This window comes from Sinohyriopsis cumingii, chromosome 2 (genome assembly GCF_028554795.1).
Source record: "Sinohyriopsis cumingii isolate HCF-2022 chromosome 2, ASM2855479v2, whole genome shotgun sequence".
In the NCBI taxonomy this organism is placed as follows: domain Eukaryota; kingdom Metazoa; phylum Mollusca; class Bivalvia; order Unionida; family Unionidae; genus Sinohyriopsis; species Sinohyriopsis cumingii.
The window spans coordinates 159,169,266-159,182,119 of record NC_142962.1 but is presented as its reverse complement, the minus strand read 5'-3'; the positions used below and the strand labels follow the sequence as shown (position 1 = coordinate 159,182,119).

At 36.0% G+C, this 12,854-nt stretch overlaps 1 protein-coding gene across 3 annotated transcripts in view; it reads left to right on the top strand.

Moving 5' to 3' along the window:
• Positions 1-5,362: 5,362 nt before the first annotated feature.
• Positions 5,363-12,854, top strand: part of LOC149806198 (uncharacterized) — a 63,570-nt gene continuing 56,078 nt past the window's right edge. Inside the window, exon 1 of one of the 3 annotated variants that reach the window (XM_089951114.1) lies at positions 5,363-5,489. The gene's annotated coding sequence lies outside the window, so the exon portion shown is untranslated. The remainder of the gene's footprint in view (positions 5,490-12,854) is intronic. The other 2 variants (XM_089951116.1, XM_089951115.1) reach the window with 2 other exon arrangements.

Genomic DNA, 12,854 nt, shown 5'->3' with positions numbered 1-12,854 from the left:
TCTCTGCCCAAGAATATAGACGAGCACTTTGTATTTCCAGTGAATAAATAATTTAAATAAATAAATTCCAGCCCATTTCAAATACTGAACACAACAAATGATTCTGCTTCAACTTATTTACAGCATGACTAAATAATTTTTTCCAGCAAACAATATTATATAAAAACTTGGACACAAAAGAATTACCTGGATGAGGTCCTAACGTTCATTTATAGAACAAAGTTATAATTAGTATTTTACTAAATTTATACTAAAGAACATGATAAACAGTATGTCCTTTACTGAGACTAAGATAATCTTAATATATAACCCTAAACTTGCAGAGCAATAGAGTGTATTAGTTTACTGAATAAAAAAAAGTCTGATTCTGGTCAGGTAGACAAGGAACTTGTTTTTGGATCAGGTCCGCTACAAGATATAAGTTTATATAACCCACATCATATAATGAATAAAAATACTAACAAACAATGCAAACTAAATATACATATCAATACTCATGAGTTAAAAAGATGAAATAGTCTTATTCTGGGTTTTTGGAAATTCTTTTTAGCTGGCAGAGCATCTATCCCTCCAAGAGACTTGTTTCACAAATAATAATATTATTTTAAAATTCGTTTTTCATTGTGAGGAAACGTTGATTGTATTTTGACAATCAAGATGATAAATAGTCTGCACTTTTGTTGTTGTTTAATAATAAAAGTTTTGTTGTAGAAAATGAATTGCTCTCATCAGTAATGTTTCACATGGATTATCATTTATAGTTTACCATTAACTTAAAATTGTTATGATCCAAATGTTTTTAAAAAATTGAAAATGAAATCAAGCCAATTATAGATCAACCAGTGAGTTTTGACAAAGGCTTTGGCATGCATGTTGGACAGTTGTTTTTAAAGGATGATTTCAAGTGCAGAAGGGTAGGTCTGTGGCATACATGTGCTACAATTTTGGGGCAAGTTCAGAAATAATATTTATTTTATTTAAAATTTCAATATAATTTTCAATAATAAAAATAATTTTAATTTTCAAAATATCTGATTATTTACCCCCCAAATTTAAACTTGTTATCATGTTTGTCTGCTGACAATATATGGAATTTCCCCACATTTACTCCTTTTTTGTTGCCAGTAGTTTAATTTGTTTTCAAAGCTAGTCTTTTTTGTCAAGTGCATTTATGCCAAACTGCTGTTAGTCAAAGACAACACAGAGAATTTCTAAACAGGCTTTGGAATATTTAATCTTTGACCACACCACAACCTCCCAACTCCAAATTATTTAGATTGCAGATGGAGAGATCTTTGACCTGTGCTGCTTTGGGGGGAAAATTTGATTAATAATGATTAATATTAATATTGAAATATTTCCAAATTTTTACCAAGAACTAATGATAGTTCTCATGATTATATATATATATATATATATATATATATATATATATATATATATATATATATATATATATATATATATACTTCCCCTTAACGTAAATAAAGTAACAAAATAGAAGTTTCTTCACATTTACTCCTTTATTTGTTGTTAAAAATTGAAAAATTAAGAAACATACATTTAGAAAGTTGAGGGCTATATCTGTTGTGTTTGAATGTAGCCTACTTGTTTGGCAATTGTCGGACGAATACAATTGATTTTTTATTTTACATTTAGTACAAGGCAATAAACAACATAATTGCAATTTGTATATTTGGAAATCTATACATTTTACCACGACATTATTATAATTAATTATCATGTTCTAAATTTTAAAATAAAATTCATATTCTAGATATAATGCAGCCACTGTTCATGCATTACGAAATTTTAAACACAAGGGTGATGGCTGCATGAAGACTCTAAAAACTTATATTTCTCCCTTTAGATGCGGGGGTCCTACCTTGTAGTCATGCTAGAATAGGGGATTCAAGCTACCTCAGTAACGGCTGAAATAGAGGATTAAAGTCACCTTGGTAACGACCGCTCTGGTGGCCTAGTGGTTTGAGCGTCTGTCTCGGATGTGGGAGGTCATGGGTTCGATCCCCGGCTGAGTTATACCAAAGACTTCTAAAAATGGTACTAACAGCTGCTTCATTTGGTGCTCAGAATTAAGATGCTAGTGTTAGGACTGATCGGCCTGGTGTCAGGATAATGTTACTGGGATAAATGTCTGCAGAATGATACCCCAGTGCTCGACATTACTATAAACTGCCACACTGCAGACATCATAGCGATATGACTGAAAAATTGTTAAAAGCTACGTTGAAAATCTAAATCTCTCTCTCTCTCACACACACACACACTCTCACCACGGTAACGGCTAGGATCAGTAACGGTTAGGATAGGAGGATTCAGGTCACCTCGGTAACGACTAGGATAGGGAGTTTCAAGCCACCTCGGTAACGGCTTGGATGAGGGGATTCAAGCCACCTCAGTAACGCCTAGGATAGGGGATCCATTCCACCTCAGAGGCGGCTAAAATAATGGATTCAAGCCAGCTCGGTAACGGTTTCATAGGGGTTATGTCCATTTCTAGCCCCATAATCAGACAGTCTCTCTTATCAGCTGTAAGTATATCAAAATCCGATGGCTGCTTCTACCTAGCATGAAAATGGATGTGCAAAATAGAGGACGGGTGCTAGTTGTCTGCTGGGGGGGGGGGTACATTTCTAGCATGTGAATGCGGAGCTCAAACCACCTCCCCTTAATTGATAATTTGTACTTAACCGGCTACAACAGGCTTAACGCCTGATTCCGATAGGTAAAAACCTTTGGTGTACTGGGGTCTTATTCTTCATCTTGCCTTTCAAGTGGCTGATATTGTCATCCGTGAATTTCTCAAAATGAATTTTGGAAAATCTTAGGAATTCATTTCAATATATTTAGTTATAAAACAAAAATAGCATGCTGGAAGAATTTTATTTGATATCAAAGACAAAGTTCTAAAAGGATAAAAGCTGAGTTAATCACCTACTCGAATGAGTCAGATAGCGGTGTTTGATTGAATGAATGCCAGGGATGATGTTATGTGGAAATTGATGTAGACTGGCCCTTCTCTCCGTGTTCTGTCCTAGGTAACCAAGCTATTTTTGTCAATAATAAAAAAAAATACAACAAAGAATAAGCATGCCTCTTCAGATTCGTTTTCTTTTTAAAACTCGAAATAGTACTTCCACTACACTACGAACGATATGACGAGGAATGTGTGTCGATGTAAATGCATTTCAGTTTGACCTCTATTCTGGTTTTGCTCAAAGACATCGCTTTAAACGTTTGATTGGGGGAGTGGGGAGGTGGGTGTCTCTACAACAATCAAAGACTGGAATTCTATACCACAAATATTAATCATGAGTACTTGTCAAAAACTAAATTGATACCTTTTCAAAATTAGCCACGTTTTCTAACGTAAATCTTTTGTAAAGGTTGACGCCGCCAATGCTATTATTGTTATGTATCGAATACACTACGATCAAGAAGTTTTATCAATAGAAAACTCGAGCTGTAGACAAAATGTAAAACGATCCTTCTACCTGAATGTCTGAATTATCTAGTCCTCTTGTACTGTATATACAGGTCTATAAAATGTTGGTATATTAGCCTTATTCTTCAGTAAATATTCAAACTGAATTACATGACATACGAGTTAAAATCCGCGGTACATGTATCGTCTCCTTATTTTTAGAAGTCGTTTTATACATTGTTTATTTCCTATAAACGTTTTTAAATTCGTAACTACACTATTTGACGTTGCACATGAAAAATTCGTAAAGTCCAAGGTGTAGGACTAACCCTGTTCGAAGTGTTTTTATTGTCGGTACTTCAGAAGTGTACGACTAACCCTGTTCCGTTTTATTATCGTAACGTCGGAGGTGTTCCAAGTCTTTTATTGAAGGAAAAAAATCGTCTTTTTATTTTATGCAGTAGTGAATCCAGTGCGGGTAAGAACGTGCCGATATTCATCCGCCTGGACAGGGTCGTGTTTATTTTTTTTTCTTCTTTTTAAACAAGTATATTTCATTTATTTTTGTCCACCTGTATTATTTACTTTAACAACAGCATATCTGCTGCAACTTTCTTGTACTCGGCCTTTAACCTCTAGCTATTCTGTTCGACGGTTATTGTCTGCAAACTGGTCATACTTTTGATTGATTGGTTATTATGGGTTTAAGGACATTTTTCAGCACATTAAATGCTATACATGGCGGCCAGTGTACTTGGTGAAAGAAAACCCCGGAAAGACCACCGACCTACGGAAAGCTCCTGGCAAACTATTCCACCTACCCACGTGGCCATGTCTGAGACTCGAACGCACACGAACAGAGGTGAGATGGTAATGATTTGTAAAAATGAGCGCCTTAGACCGCTCGACCACCTGTACCACACCTCCTTTACATGAATATACAAGCGGTAAATCAATATACTGTGTAAGAAGCAGTGCATTGTTATGATCCGGGACAGAACATATGGGTCAATGGTTGTTAAAAAGATAACAGGCCCTCAATTGTTAAAATCTAGGGAATAAATATATGAGTATTTCAGCGAATAGCATGGTGTAGTGGGTTAATCATGTTTCGTAAGAAGGCAGACCGTTTACAATATCTACCAGATCGAATTTCCACGCTTAATAGGTGTGGGAATTCCGTAAGGCAGATCATACTATATAGACCACACAAACACATTTTGATATACCAGTAATGTTGGTATATCAAACTGCGAACCGTTTATGGCTAATTAATACACATATATAACCACAGCAGTAGGTTATTGCTTCTATACTCTAGATCAGTGATGAATTTCCATTGAATAATCATTAACGACATAAGACAATAACGGCAAAAATATTAATAATCTTCGTTTTCTAAAAGAATTAAACACGGTGCACATCGAAATCTTATACTTTCCTTCCCTCTCTCATGTACAAGGGGTGTGGGGGTGGAACTATGTGGAGTGAGAAAGAAAGAAAAAAAAAACCAATTTGAATTTGATGAAATCTTTGAAACTGAACTTAACCAAGTAACCTACAAGAACAAGGGTCGTTTTGTAACGGTATGTGAACGCTTCCAACTCAACTTTCTTCTTTTAAATCATCCTTCATGCTTGAAGTATAAACATGTATTGTGTTTATTTAATTCATTATGGATGAAAATAGAAGATCAAAGAAGTAAAAAAGCAACTTGTCCATTTGCAAAGACTGTGGTGAATAGCTACAAAAGGTACAGAACTTCATTTGCAGTGGATACATTGGGCGGGGATGTTAAGAGTTCACTTACTCTTTCAATACAAAGTTGCCTGTAGTCAAACCTTAACTCCGTTGGAAATGAACAAAAAAAGAGCTTGAGCTTGAAAAAACATTAGAGAGAAAGCATACGTCAGTGCTATAAATAGTTCTCTTCCGAGAAAAACACAAGGAAGATAACGTTGACTTCACAGTTGTTGACCGTACGCCCTGTACCCGACATGTCGAATATTCAGGATTCATTATTTCAAGGATTATACCTTTAAAGGTAAGAGATTATGAAGTGGCCTAACGAAACGAATGTTCTGTATGAAATATAATCCACATACTTTCAATTTGTGCTACAGGCCATACCCAACACCGCTCCCGGTTCTCGCGCTCCCTCTCCAGCTTTGAAGAGAATACATACGTTATAGTCAGTTTCTACTTGGTTACTGGCGAAGGATAGTCTATGACTTTATGCGCACAAATTTGTACGACTCTAACTTTGTGAACAGTTGTGAAAACTTGGTCTATAGATACGGTATTCTCTAGCGCACAATGCAGTATGCAAGATAATAATTCCCATTGGAACTAAACAATTCTGCAGTGTTTGAAACGAGTATATATAGTCAGCTCCGCTTATATGTATATCCTCGGAATTGGACCCAAGCTATGCATATAAACGGAGTATGCATTTAAGCGGAATTCATGTATATTTACAGTATAAAATGGGGCCATACTTTCGCTATGCACTTAAGCGATCTATACAATAAGGCGATATACATTTTAAGTGGAGCCGATTGTACAGAGAAATACGTGCTATTTTGATACTGTATGCACAATGCTATGTGAATGTATTATTATTATTATTATTATTATTATTATTATTATTATTAATTATTAGATTAGTCATCTTTACTTTGATGTAGTTAAATATACTTATTGAAGTACATTTGATAGGATCAGTAATAAAGTTGTACAATACAAAGTCTTCAAGCAACGGGTTATAAGCTTGTTTAAAGACGCAGTGACGTTACTAAGGTTCGTATCACCCAGTGCGGTAACTCATGGTATCGCCCCCATGGACCTCCTTCCGGCACAATTTATTTTTATTTTTTATAGACAGTCATGTGCGGTAACTCATGGTGTCACCCTCGTGGACCTCTTTACTGCACACAAATTCAAAAATTGTATAGACAGTCATGTGCGGTAACTCATGGTGTCACCCCCATGGACCTCCTTTCTGCACAAAAATTAAAAAATTGTAAAGACAGTCATTTTGGTGTCAACCCCTCTGATGGTGTGACGCTGTGCGGTCCGCACCCCAACACCCCTAGTGACGGCACTGTAAATACGCAGTAGAATTTTCAGATATACTCGATCCAGTCAGTACTAAGTATTTCATGAGTAGTACCATAGCTGCATCCTTTGCAAGAGTACCAGGTCATTGAATTTCTTTTGGTTAAAAAATGATGACTCAGCAAAATTATAAGTAGATCATAAACATCCTGAATGCCGCATGAACGCCTACGGTGTAACAAATTAAATTAAATTATCGCATGAAATTCTGTGCGTATTGTTATGTATATTTAATTTGATTTTTTGTCTGTTAGTTTAATTTTTTTAAATTTCCTTATATGCTATTTTAATGTAACATTGTTTACTGGACTTGACCTTGTCCAAAATTGAGTTCATTTCTGCTTGACATGATTGATTTTTTTAAAAAAAAAACATTATTTCATTTATGTAAAGAACTAATAATAGCTTCATTATTCTCTATGTGTATGAGCTTATTAACCAAATTATTGTTCAGGTAAACAAGAAGTGGTAAATATGTTGATCACGGTTTGGGTGATTGGAGATTCCCATGTGAATTTTATAGGATATTGTGTTGTAAGTAAACAAGGTTATTAGATCATTCTAGAAGGTTATTTTCCAATAGGTAATGGTTGTTATTTGAAAATGCTAATGTGACCTGAGGTCAAATATAGAACTATATTATCGTGTGACTTTAAGGATTTTGTCAGTCGTACTTTAACATTTTGCACTTTAAATTGTATTATGTTGTGACCAGTTTGGGCTGAATTTTATTTTCTTCAAATTATTGAATTCAGTGATTATTTGCTCTGGAAATACAAACGTGCTCTGACAAAATTCTTGGATAAAGACATTCATTAGAATTTATACTGAATTCAAACCTGGAATAATATTTATATGATTCATCAAGAGACTATTGACACATCAGTACTTCGTAGGCTATAATAGACACGTCATCGCCTTCAATATTGGAACTCTTTGGGACTTGAATTGTTTGATTTAGGACTTTTTATTACTAGGACTTGTGTCTTTAATTCTTGGATTAGGTTTCGAGTTAATTTGCAATATCGCAAGTCATTTTTGATTTTGTGTTCTAGGAAAATAAATTATTTGTTAAATTTTACAATTCTTGTTGTCTTCACTCTTTTCTGTTACTTATTTTAAGAGCATAGACTTGTAACAGTATATTATGACATAAAAATTAATGAAAGCCCTCTATTACGCGGTTTGTAACCACTTATGCGTCATCATACAAAAAACCCTTGCATCAAAAGGATATGATTGGATATTTAGCAAAATAAACACTTTATACTTTTCAACCTTTCAGTAATCTGGATATATTGAGAATAAATGAATAAATAATTGTGGAATCATTACTCATGTCTTACTCCAACACCAGCTCTCTTTTCCTACCATCCTCAACCTTATATTCCGCCCAGTCCATCCACAGGTACTTCTAGACTCCACGATAGAAGACCCCCTCTGAAACCAAGAAATGTGCCCCATTCATGGTTACTTTCCAACCCGCTGGCCCAAATTATCAACAGATCACTCAGAAGTAGTGACACCAGATCGAATCACTCAAACGTCTTAAGGGCATATCTCATGAAGTTCCTGTGGTTGCATATGTGAAATTCTGAAGAAACATCTGGTATGTTCCAGGGTAACTTAAAAAAACAAAACAACTTCAGACACATACTGCTGCGTAATTTTCAAGCATACGCCCGAGATCAAATCGTTCAGAAAATCGGCGACATGAGTTAACTCCACATTCAATCGAAAGTTAGGATTTCGACCAAAAAATGTAATCTATCTTCAACACGCAAGATTTATTCCACTCATAATGCAAATGAAACTGTTGAGGTAAAGATAGTGAATGAATATCCACAAAAGCCAAATTTGCATTAAAATCAACGAGAAACTCGCCTATCACTACAACTAGACTGGGCATTAAGTCCCTAAAGATGCTAACGATTGAATCTAACCTGGGGTGGACGGATATGGAATGCATACGTCAAGAACGATACTGGATACTACAATCGAAAACTCATGGAGAGGGGTGGGGTGGGGTTCGGCCTAAATGAGAAAGTCGAACCATCCCAATGTAGTCTTATTTAACCTTCACCATTCATCAACTTATCAGCAATATGCAGTTTTGGCCATAATATGTACCCAAGTAAATATTCGGTAAATTTTCTTCTTCTTCTTCTTCTTCTTCTTATTATTATTATTATTATTATTAATTATCTTGCTACTGCATTCTCGATATATTTCCTTTTCTACCACAATGCATCACTTTACACTGATATAATTTCTAATGTAGATTTTGTAAATGGCTTGGAATGTTCGCTATGTCTGGTTTCAGTCTTTTGTCCCGATATGGGAACTAGGTTCGAGAACTCCAATTTAGTTCTTCAATGATTTTGCTCGTTTTAATTTTTTTCGTCCTTCTTTATACCAATTTTTATCTCTTGCTTGTAGATTTCCCCGTCATTCAAATATGTAGGTGTAAGCAATTAACTTGGCTTTTGTGTTTGTAAAATTTTGCTGATACTTAGCACTGCATCAAACTTCATGCAGGCTAAGTTCAGACCCCTGTGGACTAAATAAAATTGTTACTAAACTGAAACACTCTACCTATGACCTAAAATGCCACTTTGGATGAAGAAATAACTTATATACAATTGCTTTAATATTCCATTGAATATTACTGCTTTGTACACTGTCGAGTTAGAGCTAACACGATGTGGATATTAGTGAATCAATTTCAGTGCATTCATTTTTATTTTAAGAATTTTATTGTAAGCAACATCTACAAAATATGGATGGACGGTCGTCTTCGCTAGCCAAGGTTACGATGTGTTAACACTATGTACACCTTGGCGTATCAAGCAGATACTTCTGTGCTTCTGGTCGGTGAATTTCATTGGATGCGACGGCAAGCCACCGCATCCAATCAGAACGAAGTCCAAATTTGAACACTGTTCCTACATGATTGAGACAATGGGAGCACACAACTTGAATAGGCTGATAAATAAGCAATTTTCCACTGCCGGCCCGTGTTTGCACAAATACCTTTCACTCAAAAAGATCTATAATCACTTTCCTCTGGTACATAGTCATACTTTCGATGCTAAACTTAGAAAATATTCATTTTCGGTCCATTGCTTTTATGATTTTCGACCGATACAATGCACAACGCTATTGGTTAGTTGGTATTACATACTAAAGGAGGTAACTCATGAAATCCAATAGATGTCTCTAGGACAAAGCACGAATATATCTATTTGATCCGCCAAGGCGTAGATATGGTTATCATATCGGAACCTTGGCTTAGCGAAGATGATGGACGGTAGGACAATATTGTGTACCCTATCCAAGCACAAAAGGTAATGCAGAGCACAACAATTTTGTCATTTTACCGGTAAGACGTCATAGTGAAGTCGTGTGGTAGTGGGACCTATGACCTTCTTGTCTTCATACACAAACAGAGGCCATCACAAATTTTCCCAATTTTGTAACCCCTACCACAATTCACCTTTACCGCCACCCCAAGCAGCAACAGCTTTGCTACATTCGATATCCTATATATTTTCTTTGTCATCTACTGATGTTTCTGAAACATTATACATTATACTATGTCTGATCACCCTCAGTTCATGTACATGGAGTTTAGGTTACAAGGACGAGTCCATGCTATCATCACCCCATCTCTCTATGTATTTTCTACAGAATCAAAACACTTCACTTTCATCTACCCATCCTCCTCAAACATCATATCAGATTTTATCACTGTCCCTCAATCGATGTAAATGGAAATTATGGTTAAGGAAAATAAGAACGGACGGAGGGTCATGGCCTATCACATCATATCCAAGAAAGTACAGGCATAACATACTTAATACGTTTGAAAATAAAGCTTTTCTCTTGCATTTGGTTTAATTACATGCCATATCAGATCTTTCTTTCTAAGGAAAAATTTCAAACAAAATCAACAAAAGTCACGAAAGGTGAAGCCATATTAACAGGTATGTCTCAGTATGTATACATGTATGTAGGCTGATAGGTTCACGTAAAGCTAAAGAGTATTCGAACATAGTTTCTGATTTTTTTCAGCCACTAAAGGTAATACACTAAACTGTTGAAAAGCTGAGGATTGCCATGAACCTTTAGACACACGTACCTATCCCAATTTCTAGTTGGTCCTAAACGAAAATTGAGCCCCATGGGACATCCGAAATGGCTGCCATGGTGGCCACCTTGAAAATCTTGCTCTGCGTGCTCCACGGACATGGATTTTTACTGAAAGACTTTTTATGATGTCTGGTTGGTTCTAGATAAGAATTGTAAAGACACTATGGCCGCAACGGCTGCTCTTTCGAAACTCTTGTAATGGCCACTGCTCCTGAATTGATGGCCAGATCGACATGTGCGTGTCAGTACCATAAGTAATTCTGATGTCTAATTGTTCCTAAATGAAAATGGCGTCAATAATGCATCCAACATGGCAACCGTCATGGCCATCTTTAAATATTGTTATCGCTACTGTTGACTAACTTGGTCGTATTGACATGGCTATTATAACTTACGGCTTTCTTATGATTCTTTTTGGTTCTCTATAACGATGTTATCTCACTTTTAATATGTCTGCAATGGCGGCAAATATGAAGCTCTTGTTATCGTTACATTTCCTGAACGGATGGTCATATTTACTTGACGATTTTACTCAAATGCACCTTTTGATGTCCAGTTAATGTCATTTTAAAATAGTGCCGATCTGACCACCACAATGGCTGCTACTATGGCTAACTTGAAAATCTTGCTTTCGCATGTTTTCCACACAGCTTGATGTAAAGACATACGGCTTTACATCAATACTGTGACAAGATGTAGCTGCTTCTGACTTGGTTTGGTTTGGTGTTTTACGGTACAGCAACACAACTAGCTTATTTACTGTAGAGGCGATTTCAGTACGATGTCAGTAAAGTGCATTGCCCAAGGACACACGGCGGTAGCCGACCGAACTGATCAGATGGTAGGATTCAAATCAAAGCCATTTGGTTGTGAGTCCTGTACGCTCACCACTGAACCGTCGGAACTCCTGAGTGCACGAGGCGCCTCTTGCGACATGAAGGAGGGCGCATCGGGTCTATTATACATCCCCGAACCAGCTGAGAGTAGCTGGTTCTGAATGCGGATGGTACTCATCTAACGTCCAAATGGCACCATAATGACCAACTTAACAGTCTTGCTGTCCATGTATTCTTTTACAATGACATATGATGTAGTAATTGATTCTGAATGACAATGGTACAGATCGTACGACAAAACATAACCGTGATTTTTGCGACGGAGTTATTAACAAGTTGATAGTAAGCCTGTGACATTGATTTTTAAGGTCCAAGGTCTTGTCTAAGGTTGCTAAGCTCCACTGGCTAGTGTGCATAATAACACAAATACTTATGAAGAGATTTTTAACAAACACGTTTTTTGGACATATCTTAAGAATATATTGAATGATGTAAGTTTAATCTCTTGTCTTTTCCCCAACAATGATTATTTATAGATTTTACCCAACATAGCATATCGATATATCAGTAGTAGAGTGAGACACATTAGGTACCAATGGGACTCCCATGTTAAACAGGGTAAAAAGCTTATAGATCCAAACGAGAATTTAACATTAGACAACCATCTTGAAATATATAGCGGTAACCTGCAATGTATATAAATTGGTCATTTTCATAATATGAGTCTGTATGTGATAGCGGAACTGGGTCTACTAAGTATAATGAGAATTTAACATTGGAGACTTTATGGGGCATAATGGAAATTTTAGAAAGGAATTGTATTCTGGTCCCAGAACGGGAATTTAACATGAGACTCACACTCCATACCAAAAATAGGCACTTTGGACGTAAACCGGAATCTAATGTTAAAATGATTCAATGATCATAGATCCAAATGAGAATATAATAATGGAAGAACACTCTGGACCAAAGTGAATTTAATATGGGAATGACACACTGGAAATGTTGTAAAGGGTGTAAAGTTTATTGCGGCAAAAAGGATTTAACATCTGGCCGCAATTTTAAAATGCACAGAGAGGACACTTATTGTTTAAATATTGATCAATAGGTTTTCACGTGTGGAATCTGTCCTGGTTGAAGATGTAACAATTAAACATTATCTGGGTGTCTGCCTTCTAACTTAAATGAATATTAAGCCGGATGTTTATCATGTGTAGTGAGTCTATCTGGTTATCAATGTAACAGTGTGCCGATCAATTTTGGCGGGAAATTTATAGATTGGAGTTTGTCTGCCCTCTAACGGA